Raw genomic sequence first — 17,609 nt, forward strand, 5'->3', positions numbered from 1 at the left:
GTAATGAGATGGCTGAGGCATGTTGTGGAAAAAAAAAAGTCTGACATTTAAGATTATTTTAAAACAACTCTTGTCAAAAGAATCAGAGGTGTGTCAGGTTTGGGCCTTGCTAGTGCCCAGGGGAAGAATTGAGTTTTCAGTGGTTTGGTGCAGAACCTGGCAAGGCCTTAAGACTCAGAGGCCCAGGCCAGCTGCCCACACACCCTGGGGTGTCACATTGCAAAGGCAGCATCAGTGTTCCTCTGAGGCCTCTGAACTCTGTTTGTCCTTTAAGGTTCCCTGCAGCCTGAGGAAACAGGCTAAATGTTTCTGTAAAGGCCCGCTGTGGAGGCAGCAAAGGAAATAAAGGTTTACTCTACTGACTCCCCATTAATAAAGAGGCAGGGGTCACATTGAGATTCACAGTTTTCCAAGCAACTTGTTCCTTTTGCCAGATGTTTTTTCCAAGGCAGTTCTTGTACAGAATATATGAGAGGTGGTGCTTTTTATTTTCTGGAATAAAAAGTATGTGCCCATAAGAGACAATCTATATAAACATGCAAAAGTCAAGCAAAATGCAACATAATATGGGGGTGAGGGACTGGATATAAGAGAAATTAAGAATGCATACACTTGGGACTCTGGAAGAAAATTTAATCTTTCCACCTTCTTACAAAGTTATGAGACTAAACTAAAGAAACATCCCTGGACCAGTATGGACCAAATATGAAAACTAAAGTCCAAGGAACCCTCAGGCCCACTGTGACTTCTCTCACTTGTCTACCCACTTCTCAACCCCTAGCACCGCTTTGACTAAGTTACCGAGAATGAGGGCACCCCTTCATTTTACCCCAGAAGCCAAGCCTTCCAATGCGGCGCTGTATGTCTGGAAACATTTCCTGTGCTTTATGTCTGAAAACATTGTCTTCCAGGAAAGATAAGCTGTCCCTATCTTGTCCTTCATATATAAACATTGACTGGGATGGGAAAGATTCTCCCAAAGGGCAGGTAATACATGTTCTATCTCGACAATCACCTTGATATGAAACTTTACATTGATTGGCTTTATCTCCTTCCCATACAGATGATTAGCATGCTTCTATTAATAAACTTATTAATACCCATAGTGTCATACTTCTATCACACTCTTGTCTACTAATTGTTCAGAGCAATATATCAGGTTCAGAGCATGTGCTTCTAGAAAGTCGTGGGGAAAGAGTAAAGGAAGAGAGACATTCTGCCTAAACAACTACCATGACAATGTTAGTGTGAGAGAGAAATAGAATGCCTGTCCCAAAGACAGGTACAGGGTAGAGGAGGAGGGAAATGGGGAACATTTGATGGCAGGAAAAAGTTACACTGGTGAAGGGTAACTGAAACCTAACTATGAACATTTTTGTAACCACAGTGCTTGAATAAAGAAATTATTTAAATAAATAAGGCAGAGTAGCCACAAAGGACGTGGGGGATGTCCCTTGAAGGCACAAGGCTTTAAAAGTCTTGTCTCCATGTACTAGCTACTTTTGAAAGGGGATTAGCTTTACTTCCTTGAATTCTGCAAAGTCCTCTTCTGCAAAGTCTGAATAATCAAGTCTATCTTTGGGGTTATAAGATAAACATTGATATATGCAAAACTCTATGCAGATAGAAGAATTCAAGTCTTGCATTAAATTAAGCATTGTTGCTTTACCCAAATCCTGACTACATCTTTTATAAATAGTTTCTTTATTTCAATATCCTTAAATTACCTGATTTGAATGTGCCATATATTTCCTGCCAAGATTCCAACATGCTCATAAAGTGACATCTTCTTTTTCTCATCTTCTCCCTTCTCCCCTAATACACAGATTTTTACCAAAGGAAAGCTTTGCATCGCTTCTCGGCCTTTTGGCTAAGATCAAGTGTAGTACCTGTTCTTATCAGTTTAATATCTGATACGTCCTCTATTCGAGGACAATATATTAAATGGATTTTTGGAGCTGGGAGATGGAAGAGGAGCTTGCTCCGTCTGTTCCACGCATCGATCCGGGTATCGCAGTACCTCCGGGAATGGTGCACCCCTCCTCAGGGAAATTAAAAAAAAAAAGAAAAGCTTTGCTCCTTTAAATACAGACCCCTTCATTCCTCACTGTTTAGTTACTTTCTCATCAGTTCCATTGTACAAGTCATAAATTATAACAAGTCAAGTGATAAATCCTGCCATCATAATCCCAAGGTACAAACTACCCTTAATAACAGATCACCAAGTCTGGCTGGCAGCTTCCAAAATCACTGGGAGAGTTAGTGGGCTGTAAAAGGAAGGTTGTTCTACTCCATAACATTGAAGTTAAAGCCATCTTCAAGGAAGAAACACCACTGACCAAGCAAGTGGAAGCAAAGATAAACAAATGGGACTACATTAAACTGAGAAGTTTCTGCACCTCAAAGAAAATAGTGATTAGGGTACAAAGACTACCAATGGAATGGGAGGTATTATTCACCCAATACCCATCTGATAAGGGTTAATATCTAATATATACAGGACACTGGTAGAATTCAGCAAGAAAAAAACATCAAACCCCATACAAAAATGGGGCGAAGAAATGAACAGACATCTCCTCAAAGAAGAAATACAGATAGCCAAAAGACACATGAAAAAAATGTGCTACATCATTAATCATTTGGGTGATGCAAATCAAATCAACAAGCAGATATCATCTCATACCACCAAGACTGGTACACATCACAAAGAACAAACAGTGCTAGTGTGGATATGGGGAAAAAGGGACTCTCATTCACTGCTGGTGGGAAAGCTGACTAGTCCAGCTTTTTGTAAAACAGTATGAATAGTCCTCAAAAAACTAGAAATCGAGCTTCCATATGTTCTTAGAAAACCAAAAACACAATACAGAAAAGCCTTCTGCACACTTACATTTATCACCACACTTAATTACAATAGCTAGAATCTGGAAACAACCCAAGTGCCTGACAACAGATGATTGGATAAAGAAAGTGTGGTACAACTACATGGAACACTATGCAGCTGTTAGGAAAAATAAAGTCATGAAATTTGCTTATATGTGGATGAATATGGAGAATATTATACTGAATGAAATGAGTCAGAGTGAGAGGGATAGGCATAGAATAATCTCACACATTGTGGGATATAAGAAAAAAAGTAATAATATCCAGTTACAATAAAGATGAGGGTCAGGACTATAGTCCACAGTAGGAAGCTTGTCACAACTCTCATTAGCAATAGTGCAAACCACAGTTTCTAAAACAAAAATAGGAGGAGCAAAAGACAGAGAGCAGTAACATGTCAGAGGCAGGCAGGGGGAGTATGGGAGAAAAACTGCAGACACTGATGGAGGGAAATGTTCGTGGGTGAAGGGTTTTGGTCATTATAAGATTGAAACTCCAATCATGAGCAACTTTGTAACCACTGTCTTTGAATAAAAGGGAAAAAAAGATTGTTCTCATGTCTGTAGAGTCATATCTGTAGAGAATCCCTCTCCATGACAGCCCTCAGAGACCCTGGAGGTTGTATTTGGGCATCTGCAAAATCCTGCCAGGAAAACCATCTTGGCACTACTGAAGCAGTATTTCACTAACTTTGCCCAGATAACCCCTTGTCTATTCCTACCTATAGGGCAACTACTGACATCCTACAACAGATTTCTACCAAATACCCCAGATCAGGAGAGAAGAAAGAAAACTCCCTTTCCTGAGGTCTCGCAATAAATGCTAGAACTGGACAAATCCAGTTCTCAGTTCTCTTCCCCTTGCTACGTTCACTACTACAAGTTTTCTAACCTTTGCTGGCAGCAGAATCTTCAAGCTGGGGACATAACGTGCCATTCTCAGCCATATTGTGTGTGTGTGTGTGTGTGTGTGTGTGTGAGAGAGAGAGAGAGAGAGAGAGAGACAGAGAGAGACAGAGAGAGACAGAGACAGAGAGACAGAGACAGAGAGAGACAGAGAGACAGACAGAGAGAGAGAGACAGAGAGAGAAAGAGAGAGAGAGAGAGAGAGAGAGAAAGAGAGAGAGAGAGAAAGTTAATCCTCACTGAGGAAGCTGCAACTAGGAGGCATGTGTTAAGGACCACTGTAGGGGAATGGGGGTAAGATAGCTCAAACTGGAATGCACAGGGCCCTGGATTCAATCCCTGACATTACAAAGCCTTTTGAGCATCTGTATATGTACCCCATATCTCAGGGCCACCAGGAAGCCCCCCCCCCAAACAAAAAAAAACAAACGAGTACAGGGCCTGGGGTATGGTTCAGTGGAAAAGCACATGCCTTGCATGTTTAGAGGTCTAGGTTTAATTCCTGGCACTGAAGAAAGAAAACATACGCCCCATCCCCACCTTCACAGCTACTTGTAGTGGTACAGAGGCTGGGACAAAAAAGTCGAATAGAGAATCCAAGGTATAAAACTGTGAAAACACCTAAATAACTGGCAGGGTTTGTAACTATCCGTTCAAGAAGTTTGGATATCTCTAATAGCTGGTTCAGAGGCAAAGAATTACAAAAGCTGGATAGTGGGGATCAAGCTAGATCTTTAAGGATGAGAAGGCCTGAGCCTGAGAAAGGGAAGAGCATTCCAAGCAGTAACAAGGGCTCCAAGTTCACAAACAACAGCCTTTCTTAACTAGAAGGGAGCCTAGCCTGCATGGTTTTGTTTGTTTGTTTGAGCATTTGAACATGGGCGTGAATGCTATTTCAAAAATTCACAGTGTAACACTTAGTGAATAGAGGCTCTCCAAATAAGTGCTTTGGAGAAGCTAGCAGAGTCCCTACTTGGCTTTCTACCTGGAGTTCTGCTTTCCCTGTTCCTCCTTTCTGCCTGGCAGCCACAAGTCCATCTCTCATACCACAAGCCCCAGCTGGGAAAAACTGGTCACTAATTCTAAATCAATGGGTTCATGCTCTATTTCAAATGGGTAAATAAGTAAAACAATCCTCTTGTAACTTAGGTATTCTTTTTTTTTATTCCAAGTTTTTTTTTTATTGTGACTGAAGTTCATTACACAGATTTATTTACAGTACATAGTGACAATGAATGAAGGGCTTTCCCACCACCAATGTTATCCTCTCTCCACTCTTGTTCCCAACTTGTCTCCCACATATCCCTCCTTTACCCCCCAGAATCCTACTGTAACTGGTCTCCACCTTACAGTTTGTTATAGGTTGGGTATCTATTCTGTTTGGTGTTCCAGTCTGGTCATTTTTTATTTACACTACGTGTTCATATGACCCTGGAGGTTGTATTTGGGCCCAGGGTAGGGTTTTCCTTAATGGTCTCAAGGTACATTCTGCCCAGTCACAATTGTCAGTCAGTTTTTTGTAGTTAGCACTCTTATTTTTCATAGTTCAAAGGACGATACATCTGATTTCTACTTAGTGTTAGGTGATGTGATAGGAACTAAGCTCCATTGTGAGATATACTTGTGCCAGTGTTAATATGACAATGAGGACAGTGAGAAAATGACAACTTGACCTAAGACCAGGAGGTCGTAACTTAGCTATTCTAATAGAGCTTTGATAAAATTAAAAATCTACATGGCCCTTTTACTCCTTCCTCCCTTAAAAAATTCCTCCCCCAAATCCCACAATATATGGGAAAACAAATCCCATTAACTGGCTACTGCAAATTTCATCAAAGGAATAATCAAGGGGCTGGTGAGGTGGCGCTAGAGGTAAGGTGTCTGCCTTGCAAGTGCTAGCCAAGGAAGGACCGCAGTTCGATCCCCTGGCATCCTGTATGGTCTCCCCAAGCCAGGGGCGATTTCTGAGCGCTTAGCCAGGAGTAACCCCTGAGCATCAAACGGGTGTGGCGCAAAAAACCAAAACAAAACAAAACAAAAAAAAACTCAAAGGAATAATCAAGAATGAAAGCATCATTCTCATTCAAAGGCCATTCTGACTCAAGTGGCCCCTCATTCCAATCTCACAAAGATGTTGCGAGCTACAACTTTCAAATAAATGGCAATGGCCTCCCTTAGGTAGAGAAACAGTATGTCTTCCTTTTATATACTTGCAGGTACTCAAATGAACATTTGATTAACAAATGTAAGACAGAATGCAAGTACAAAGACTGAGACATCCTCTTCCATCTTAGTTACTATAGAGAAAGCAGACTGGGCAACAGAGGGCAAGTCAAGAGAGACTGGATGAAGTACACTGGAGTTTCAGATGGCTATTTCCAGAGGACTGCAAAGGTGACAGACAGAAGTGGGCTGGAGAAGAGGGAAGTTAGAAGTTGGTGTTTGCGGGGCCGGAGAGATAGCATGGAGGTAAGGCGTTTGCCTTTCATGCAGAAGGTCATCGGTTCGAATCCCGGCGTCCCATATGGTCCCCTGTGCCTGCCAGGAGCAATTTCTGAGCATGGAGCCAGGAGTAACCCCTGAGCACTGCCGGGTGTGACCCAAAAGCCACAAAAAAAAAAAAAAAAAAAAAGAAGTTGGTGTTTGCATGCAGGGGCTAGTGCCCCCATGCGTACAATATAGATTGATAGTATTATATGCATATAGTTTATATATGCATAATATCCATCTTGTATTTTGACCTTGATACTGCCCTACAAAGCTCATTTCTAATCACTTACTGCCTCAGTCCCAACCATTATTTCCCCCCATTTACCCATGTAAGTGCAGCTCATGACATGAAGCTCACCACATAGAATGATGTTAGAGCAACAACTACACTGAAAACTACCATAACAATGTGAATGAATGAGGGAAATAGAAAGCCTGTCTCGAGTACAGGTGTGAATGGGGTGGGGAAGAGGGATATCTGGGAAATTGGTGGTGGTAATCTTGCACTGGTGAAGGGGGGGTGTTCTTTATATGACTGTAATCATACAACTACAATCATATTTGTATTCACGGTGTTTAAATAAAGATAAAAAATGTGGAAAAACAAAAGAAGTTGGTGTTTGGTGAGTACCTACTCTGTGTTAAGTCTTTCAGCTACTTTATCCTCTGATCTGCACAAAATCCTGGGAGGTCATTCAATGTCTCCATTTTTCAGATAGGGAGGTAAACTTTCTTCAAAGCATAAGTGACTTGCCCAAAACCAAACAGCAAAAACATCAACCTGGGAATTTTAGCTGTAGTTTATTCAATTTCAAAAATGATGCTATTTGAGGGATGGCACAACAGGATATAAAGTAGAGTGCTTTGCAAGTGGGATATAGAGAACTGTAACTTCCACCAAAGCCAATTAAATCAGGCTAAGGAGAGTCTCGATTATTTTCCAAAGATTTAATTTGCAATTAAAACATATTGAAATCACTGATAAATTTAAGCCGTACTCATATACATACAAGGTATATCTTAATCTGAATGTAAAATGTATTATAAGGTATTAGTTATGTATAGGTGGAAATTATACCATTAGTTACAACTTAACACTGTTGAGCACTGCATGCCTGAGACCCTGGTCTGATTTTAAGTATTGCATGTCCACTGTCCAGCAATACCAGGTATGGCTCGGATGACCCCTCAGTGCTATTGGGCCAAATGCTGCAGGGAGTGACCCCAAGCCTACTGGTGAAGCCTTTTCACACGAAAATAATCATCTATACTATACCTTTGAAGAAGTATGCTTTGAAAGGGGTTCTGTGGCCCTAAACCTCCACCACCCCTGTTCTACTCCAGGATATCATACAAAAGTCAAGGAAATGCAGTAGGGGAGGGGTGAGGCAGAACATAACATTTCAGTACATTTACAAAGATGTAAGCCGCAGGCCCCTCAGATCAGAGCTTCTCAAAGCCACTGAAGTTAGCTCCAAATCATGAGGCAATAAAGAACACAGTAGGATCCAGATATTTCTACATCATAAAAAATTATTATATTGGTCAATACATACATACTTGACATTCTTTTATAAAGACTAGTATCTGTAATCAACATATTCTGTTATATGAATTCTGTCTTTAACTGCAATTGAGAATGAGAAATTAAGTGACTGGTAAAGACCATGTAGAAATTTAAACATGGGTCCTTGGGCTCCAAAGTCCATATTTAGACTATCTGAATAAACTGCTTATCCTGTGATAGATGTGTAAGATTATCATTACATCTTGATTTCAGTGACAAAAATGACAAAAAATAAAAAAATATTATCCACAGGCAACTGTTTAAGTGTTATGATGCATTTACTTAATGAAAACAACAGCTATTAGAAATCATGAGATAGTTCAAAATGTGAGATGGGATGATATCTAAAGCCAAGTTCAAAAACAGTAGGGACAGTGAGGGGGAGACAAAAAAAAAAACCCACTATGGACAGTCTAATATTTATGAAAGAGAAATACACATATTTGATAAATGCAAAGAAAATCTCAGAACAGAATACAAGAAATGAACTGATACACAGAGTTGTTCTGAAGAGAACTCTGTGCCTAGCTGTACTAAATTTATTTTCACTGCTACTTTTCAAATCTGAAAATGGTTCTATTTCATCTTTTTATTTAAAGTGGCTTCAAATCCAAATATTATTTCAAAAAAAATCATGGTGAAATGGGTTTCAACCTAATTTACAGCAGGGAAAGTGAATAAAGAATAAAAAAAATATATATCATTCTCTATTCACTGAGTAGAGAGAAAATGAGTAATTTCCTGCAATTTTCATAGTAAATACTCTGAAAAGCTTAGAACTAAAAAAGGAAAACAAACAATTATGCCAACCACTTTCTTCAACTAAGACACTTGTTTCTTAAAACACAGTGGACAGCCGCACCGGAGATATGACTCAGTGATAGCATATACATGCCTCATAGGGTTAAGTAGTGAGCAGATAACAGGACAGAATTCCTGCATGGATTGTAGGAAAAAATATTTTAATTTTTGTACATAGAGTATGCAAGAGAAGTCCCTAAAAATAAAATAGAGATGGTAGAACAATAATTGTATAGTGAAAATTAAAATGGATATGTTTCCTCCATGCCACTAAAGAAAGAGTCTCTTATGTCCTAAAAAACATGTGAAGCATCTTGCTTTGCTAAATTTAAATGCGGACTTTATTTTTAAGTTCCTATAATTAGTTCCCATTTGTCTATGAATCAGCCTTTATGAGGCAATAGCATCTAAGCCCCATCAGATGAAACCTGAGGCGACATCATCACTGTTGATTATTTTGAAAAGAAAGAGAGGGTGCCAAGTTTCCTGCAACACCCAATTCAAACACTGCAATGTGGAGGACAGAATGTCCTGCTGTCCACATTTGAAGATAGGACTGTATTTCCATCTAATGCATCAGCCCCAGTTCAGCTGGCAACAGGAAGGAATTGGATTCCAGAGCTCAAAAGCAGGACTTAAGTACTAAAGCACCTTTCACTGCTCATATAGAATATGACTTACATTTTAACCCTTTATAGGACAACATTTTTTAAGTGTCCATACTTGTGAGTAATCATGAAAACATTTTCGTCTAGAGATGTATGCCTACGTGACAAGAGATTGGCAAATACAGGTGCTTGAAAGCTATTTTTACACGGCTTTCAAAATTTAGATGCTCTCCAGCAAAGAAGAATTTCAATAACAAATAGAAAGGCCTAGAACAGTAGGGAGCAATCCAATGGAACCTGGGTTTCTCCTGAATGAAATGGCATCTGAAACAGGCTTAGACATACAGCAGAATAAGATGGTCTCTGGAGAGAGGGAGTCTAGGCAGATAGTAGGCAACATACAAGCAGTTAAGAATCTGGGAGAGGGGGCCGGGCGGTGGCGCTAGAGGTAAGGTGCCTGCCTTGCCTGCGCTAGCCTTGGACGGACCGCGGTTCGATCCCCCGGTGTCCCACATGGTCCCCCAAGCCAGGAGCAACTTCTGAGCACATAGCCAGGAGTAACCCCTGAGCGTTACCGGGTGTGGCCCAAAAACCAAAAAAAAAAAAAAGAATCTGGGAGAGGTTGTAAATAAAATCTGAATAAATTCCATAGACCTAAGAAAAAGGTGTAGTAAGCTCCTTGCTGGTCACAAAAGATGGTGTGTGTGTGTGTGTGTGTGTGTGTGTGTGTGTGTGTGTGTGTGTGTGCTGTGTATTATACTATTCACTCCTACATAGTAAGCTCTTTGTTGGTATCACAAAACATGGTGTGTGTTACACTATTCAATCCATCTAGTATTACATCTATACCCATCAACTCATTCTTTCTCGACAAATTATATCAAAGATGGTATTTGCACACACAGTACTATGCCCTTGAAGACCTGCCTGCATATTATTTAATGACAAGTACCATGGATGGTGGGCCTAGTATTACTGCAAGGTTTCTGCAAAAAAATTTAACCTATTAGTATTACATCCAATTCCCCCCACCCCACCTCACCTTTACCAAAATTACCCCAACAAAAAATAAGAAACAGGGAGGCAGTGATATTCGTCTTCTCTAAATTCACAGAAATGCTCAAAATCAAAAATAAAATCAGAACCTTTGAGTTTTTAAATTTTAGCAAACATTACTATAATGCCATGTGTCAGGCATGACATGCTGTATGATTCTTAAACAACAGTCTGAGGTATTATTCTCATCATCCCTGTTTTACAGATAAGAAAATTAAGTTTCAAAAAGGCTCAATAATTCACTCCAGGTTGCATACATTGGTGGTGAAATCTGAACCTGGGCAGTTGACTGCAGAGTCCAGGAGAATCTACACTAAGCAACCTGTCTGTACACCCTCCTATTACCCCAATGTCACCAATGAGAAAAAGGGCGCTCAGAAGCTGGGTCACACTTGAGCTCAGATCACTGATCAGCACATGGCAGAGAGCCAGGATGAGAAACCAGACCCTGTACTCTTAACCACATGGTGAATAAACTTCAATCCCTGATCTTCACGTTGCACCTAGCAAGCTCTAAAACACTCTTGAAAGGTAAGAATGGGATAAGAATTCCTCCCTCTGGAAGGAAAAGGCTTTCTGTCCCTCCCCTCATACCCCAGTGCCATATCAGCTCCAACCTGTCCCCAAGGCCAAGTCTGGAGCCTGCACACAGCAGGTGCCCAACTGTAGCAGGAAGGCGATAAGGCTAAAGATGACGGCAGAAATATTTTCAATGTTGGGATAGAATTTCAAAAGAGAACTAGAGGACTTCATTGGGATGCAGTGAAAGTTCTTTCACTGGGTGGAATTTTGACTGTTTTTAAAACAGTAACAGGTGGGGCCTATCTCAACAGGTGGGGCATCCTACTTACTTTCTTTCCTACCCTTTAAATTTCTGGGGTAGCAGGACCAACAGTACATTCTGGTTCTCTTGGAACTTTCTGGGGAGTATCATGTCTGCAAAGGACAAGTGTTAGGATGTGTAGCCTCCACAAACAGCTCTATCCCCAGTTCCAGTAAGTTGTCTCACTTCTACCATACAAGAGTTGCTAAGCAGCTGTCCACAGGCAGCTAAAATGACTATGTGAAAATCATCTTAATTAGCACTTTCATTGTTTTTATGCAAATGTACATTCCTAAAGTGGGTCCTTTATAGTTTTTCCTAAATCAACAAAGCTCCAGGGTTATTCTCAGTAAATCTCTTTCCATAGACAGTAAAGAAATCCATTTCAATCCAGTCTGAGTCTTAATGATTCTGAATCAGTAATAATGAAATTAAGAAACTTTTCTTTATAAGCAAGGCAGACTAGAGTGAAGAAATGTAAGGCACTCCCAGGCGCCAGGATAGAGAGGCTCCTTGAATCATTCATCCCAAAATAGGAGAAGCAACTCTAGTTCCAGCAGACAAGTGGGTCCCCGCCCCCATCACCAGTCTTCAGAATCAGGCCAAAGAAACTTTTCAGTCTCCCCTCTATTTCCTTCCCCAAATGTCCAATATCCTGCTTTAAATGTAGGCAGCCAATTCTCACTGCTGGCCCATCCTTGGCCATTTCCTTCCTTTGGATCTCCCACCCAGGGGATGGGCAATATTGAACTTGTACTTCTGCTCCAAGGAGGCCAAGATGCTCCACAAGAATCCAGCCCTAGCAGAGGCACGGACAGACCCAGCCTGACTGTCCTGTATTGGATAAGTGTTCAGAAGAGTTGGGTTCTTGAGAAATTAGGGTGGGAAGGGCATTTCTGGGCTGTCACCATAGCTGAGTTTAGTCCTATTACCAAGGCAAGGTAATTCCTGGCAGTCCTGAAACCAATCACAACTTAAAATTAGAGCGAACATGATGGGAAAAGCCAAGTTCTCAGAAAGACAAATGGAAACCGAGGTTATCTGAGCTTGGGGAAAATCTCCTGTGGTCGAAAGAGGCTGAGAAAGACTGGAGCCAAAAGGCACTGGAAAGTTCTTTAAATGGATGCAAAGCATTCAGAATGCTTTATTTGTGTGACTTGGCCTTTACCTTTACAGGGGGAGGTATAAAGGGATGGGAGGAGGGATGGAAGCAGATACAGTGGGCAGTCTTTATCAGCAGAAGAGAGTCCAAAATGCAAATGTCTGGGATGAGTTAAGACAGTGAGAAATGTGAGTGACTATGGGGGGTGGGGGTGCTGTTCATTTTTGTGTGTAGTTTTTTTTAAGCTTTAGTCAGAACCAAGAAAAGGACAGATCTGCTGGGAGAAGTTGGTGTGATGTGAAAAACCAATAAAAAGTTTTGCCTGTGTTGTTTCCACATCTTCCATTGGAAAGAAAATTCATCCTGCTAAGAAAGTGCCAGTCAGCTAAGAGGGAACTGAGTCAGAAGGCAACTAGGGAGGGAGTAGGTGGGCTCAGCACTGCCCTGGTAGTGTCAGGCTTTCCAGAGAGTCCAACCCAGATGGGCCATGGTTAAAGATGCTGCAGCAACCTCAATGAAAGGAAGAGTGCTGAAAGATGGGGGAGCTGGGAGGCAGAAATGACTGAATTGCCAGGTGACAACTTTGTGTGTTTGGCCCCACCCTAAGTCACTATCCACTTTGGCTGACAACTAGTGACTAGATGAAAGACGCCCACCACTCTATGAGACTGACTGTGCTAATGTGTGAAGTTCTTCCAAGGTTATGAAAGGAAACTCAGGAAGGGGAGCACTTTGAGAGCCCATGTGTGCCACAAAGAGCCCAAAGTGTTGGTAAAAAGAGGCTGTGGGGACCAGAGAGATAGCATGGAGGTAAGGCATTTGCCTTTCATGCAGAAGGACGGTGGTTCGAATCCCGGCATCCCATCTGGTCCCCCGTGCCTACCAGGAGCGATTTCTAAGCATAGAGCCAGGAGTAACCCCTGAGCGCTGCCAGGTGTGACCCAAAAACCAAAAACCAAAAAAAAAAAGAGGCTGAGTCCTAGCTGCATTACAGCTCTGATGGTGGCTGTCAGAGAGCTTTCAGATGGGACCACAATATAACTCAGGGGTTTCTATTCTCAAAAAGCCTCTTCTAATACTCACGCTCATAATAGCAGTGTTCTGATGCCACACAAAAAAGTAACACACCTGAAGGAGAGGCCAGAAGAGGGTCAACACCTAGGCCATACCATTAGATGGCAATAACATGGAAGACACTTCTGGTCAATACCTGCCAGAGCCACAACTATTGTTGCAACTATCGATGGTCCTTTTCTTTTTTTGTTGTTTTTTGTTTTTTGTTTTTGGGTCACACCTGGCAGTGCTCAGGGGTTACTCCTGGCTCTGTGCTCAGAAATCGCCCCTGGCAGGCACAGGGGACCATATGGGATGCTGGGATTCGAACCACCGACCTTCTGCATGGAAGGCAAAAGACTTACCTCTATGCTATCTCTCCAGTCCCTGGATTGTTCTTTTCAAAGTGACCCACAGAACTGCCAGTGGAACATCTCAAATCTGCTGACAACCTTCTTACCCAGTGGCCTATAGCCTACTAACCAAGGGCCATGGAAGGAAAATGCCTGGTTGGAATACCTCCTTGGCACATCAGACAAGCATCTTTGCAGCTATTTTTTTTCCAAGGAAGGGGATGTCCCTGAAGGAAATGAGTGGGTGCCAAAGAGAGAATATAGCCAAATCAAAATACTTTCTGACGTCATCCAACTTTTGGGCTGATGTACTCCCACTTCAAACTCAGTTGTTGGATCTCAAGACCAGTCCGTGGGGAATTAGAAACAGGCTCCTAAATGGCTGAGAGCCAAGAAGATCCAAAGTGGCTTCAGACCTCAAAGATAAGAGAGAGAGACAGACAGAGAGACAGAGACAGAGAGAGACAGAGAGAGAGACAGAGAGAGACAGACAGAGACAGAGAGAGAGAGACAGAGAGAGAGAGAAGAGAAGAGAAGAGAAGAGAAGAGAGAAGAGAAGAGAAGAGAAGAGAAGAGAAGAGAAGAGAAGAGAAGAGAGAAGAGAAGAGAAGAGAGAGAAGAGAAGAGAAGAGAGAGAGAGAGAGGAGAGGAGAGGAGAGGAGAGGAGAGGAGAGGAGAGGAGAGGAGAGGAGAGGGAGGAGAGGAGAAGAGAGGAGAAGAGAGGAGAAGAGAGGAGAAGAGAGGAGAAGAGAGGAGAAGAGAGGAGAAGAGAGGAGAAGAGAGGAGAAGAGAGAAGAGAGGAGAAGAGAGGAGAGAGGTGAGAGGAGAGAGGAGAGAGAAGAGAAGAAAAAAGAAAAGAAAAGTAAAACAAACAAAAAAAGTTTTTCTAGGCCAGAGATTTTTATTAGGTAAAGGAGAACTTCAACAATATAGAGCTTTTCCTTTGGGGAAATATAGCAGTGCTAAAGGAAAATAATGTTGACAGAACTCCTAAAAGGAATGTCCTGATCTTTGGATATTTTTCACTTCAGACTTCTAATCAGTTAAAACAGGATTCCAACAGTTAAAATCTGTGGTCCCCACACTCAGAGCTCAATGAGTGAACCTTCCCAAACTGAAACTGTCTCTTAGTTTTTTTGGACCAAGAGTATGGGAAAAGAGCTTCGATAATCCACAGGCAACTTGAATCAGCCTCACAAAACTGTGTCATCCCTGAACAGGGGGGCTGGGGAGCAGGTACCTACCTCTCTCAGGTTGCAATTCAAACACTAAAGATATATACATATAAAGATAGAATTCTGAATGTTGTACAATCCCCAGAAGCTCAGAGACATATTTCATAAATGCAAAACCTGCAAGACCCATTTCTAGACATCCCACCTTATTTCCATATTCCAAGCATGGGTCTGGAGTCTCCATAAGTTTTTCATCTTCCTTTTCACTCATAGGACCTGGCTCAGAATGTCTCTGTTTTTCTCTCTCCAGAGATTCCCTCTACCAGGGCTCGCACATCCTCTACTTGCTCCAGGAAGGAAAGTTCCAGGGTCTGCTATCAACCCAACTATCGCCTACTATATCTGGGACTGGATAGAGCCAGGAGCAGCAATGACAATAGCCAGAAAGGAGCCAGGCTAAAGCAAAAAGTAATTCCTCTATTTACTTAGAAACCGTTGCCGATGCTTTATGAAACCCCAGATAAACGGGGACAAACCCGGAAAGGGAAGGGGAAGCAGTGAGGTCAGCACCGTCATAAACCTGGCATCGCACACAGGAAAAGCTCCTCATGTTGTTAGGACATGTTTTCCTCCTAGAGATAGCACACCACTGGGAAGAGTGAGTGGCACTGGGCTGCAATCAGGCATAAAGCAGGGGCAAAAGGTTCACCACCTCTGAGCTTTTAGAAGTCATCTTCACATACCTCTGGAGATGTCCAGGTGGGGGTGGGAGCAACAGGACATTTGGAGCCTGTGAAGTAAATCCTCAATCTTACTTGAGAAAGTCTTGTCATTTTAGGGTAAGCACTCACTCAATCTCTCTGAATTTCAGCTCCTTGGAAACTATAAAATGTAGGAGCCAAACTGGCTGATTTCATGCTGTCATGCTACAAATAATGCAGCAAAGCAGCTATGCCTCCATGTAGCAAGCATATCCTGAACTCCCTCTGCATCATGCCAGGAGAGTTATAGGTTCTAGAACAGCCTTGCACGTAAAGAACCTTGCAGTCCACAACCACCGGCTGCCTAGAGTCTTGCAGGAGAGAAATACAGCTCCAACAAAGAATACAGCACAGAGCAATCAGAAGTGGCTTCCCAGAAGTGACAATCAGGCCAGTGCTTGCAGTAGGAGATAATTAGGCCAAAAGGCCAGGCCAAACCAAATTATATGTACAAAGGCACACAAGAACAGCCTAAGAGAGCATGCACTGCACAGTGGGAGGAGTTCAGAATAAAGGGATTTGTAATCCATGCCAAGAGCTATATTGCCCAGCACTCTTGGGCTGCTCAGCTTCCTTGCTATTCCCCTCACCAATTCCCCATACAGCCACCACATTCTCAGGTCAGCCCATTCCCACACTAACCACCAAACAACTGGCTACCTCCTGCCCCCAGCCTCTCCTTTTGTCCCTGAGTCAAGGCCAGGCCACACCTGCTGTACTAAAAGGCTTCCTCTCCAGGACCCGAAGGCCTCATTTTCACCTCTTGCTCAGCCCCTAGTGCCCAGCCCATGGCAGCTGTTCCAAATAGTTTCCATCTTCCTCAGAGCTACAGTCACATCTCACCCACTCGACTCATGTTTGGATGATTCCCACCTCCTCCATCCCTGTCAACGACCATCTCAGCACAGTCCCTGTGTGAGTCCCTTTGTACCCACCTGTCTCAAGTTCCTTCCTAAACAAGGCCACCCTCTAATTATGACTGACTGCCCACAAGGATGAAAACCATAAAGAGACTAATGAGACACAAAAGGCAATGCAGGCTGTTACCCATGCATTTGATTAGGTTCTGAAAGCAATGCACTTAAGAGGGAAAAGGTATAGGGATAACAAATATTACTACTCAGGCTTTTAACTGAATAAATGCGTGAACAAATCAACAAATTTAATGTCAAAGAAGTATCTCTTTATGTAAACCAAGAACACAGACTAGAATTCTGCCAAGAAAGCAACAGAGAAGGTTCAAAGGGCTGGGTACATGATTTGCTTACAGGAGACCTACATTTGATTGTTGGCTTTACATGATTCTCAGTGAATTGCTGGGAGCAAACATGAATACCATCACTTGGTAATCAAAACCAAAAGAAAACAATTCTGCCACTCTACTAATGAGCCACATCCCGGGCCTGATGTCAGATATCTCATACTCATTTCCCCATGTTCTGATGTCATTTAAGCTCTCAAACAACCCCTGGTAGAACCTTACTGTAAAATGCACTTCACAACCTCTGTAGAATCAACTTGCATAAAGCATGTTCTGTACCACATACTGCTCACTCTGCTAAAGCCTTATTGTTTATTAATTCTTGTTCTGGTAAACAATTCTGATTCATGGGATTGGAGAGATTGTACAATGAGTAGGGCACTTGACTTGCATATGGTCAACATAGATCCCTGGCATTCCAAATGGTCTCCCAAGTCTACCAAGTCTCCTGAGAGTAGAACCATGAAAAACTCCTGAGTACTACTGGGCATGGCCCCAAAATTAAAAAAGGAAAAAAATACTCTGACTCAAGATGGCTGAGTGTATGCAAATGGTGTTAGATTTGGTTCTAAAAAGGGACAGTATCACCCAGAATTATGAAATTCAAATATAAAAGTGGATTAAGCAGTAGTAACTAGTTCACGTCCTGACTTGGGAGCACCCAATCTCAAGACTTATTTGATGAAATGTCAGGAGATCAAAATTTCTGATGGGTTCATCTCCGTAACATATGCCAAACAGACCAGCATGGCTCTCTTCCTGTGACCACAA

At 42.1% G+C, this 17,609-nt stretch overlaps 1 protein-coding gene and 1 non-coding gene across 7 annotated transcripts in view; one reads left to right on the forward strand and one right to left on the reverse strand.

The window, feature by feature from the left end:
• Positions 1-17,609, reverse strand: part of SORBS1 (sorbin and SH3 domain containing 1) — a 255,471-nt gene that overhangs the window by 150,211 nt on the left and 87,651 nt on the right. The gene's annotated exons all lie outside the window — the stretch shown is intronic.
• Positions 1,851-2,042, forward strand: LOC125995174 (U2 spliceosomal RNA). Its single transcript, XR_007490757.1, has one exon. It is a non-coding gene; the product is annotated as a U2 spliceosomal RNA (small nuclear RNA).

The sequence above is a fragment of the Suncus etruscus genome, chromosome 17 (assembly GCF_024139225.1).
Source record: "Suncus etruscus isolate mSunEtr1 chromosome 17, mSunEtr1.pri.cur, whole genome shotgun sequence".
Lineage (NCBI taxonomy): Eukaryota > Metazoa > Chordata > Mammalia > Eulipotyphla > Soricidae > Suncus > Suncus etruscus.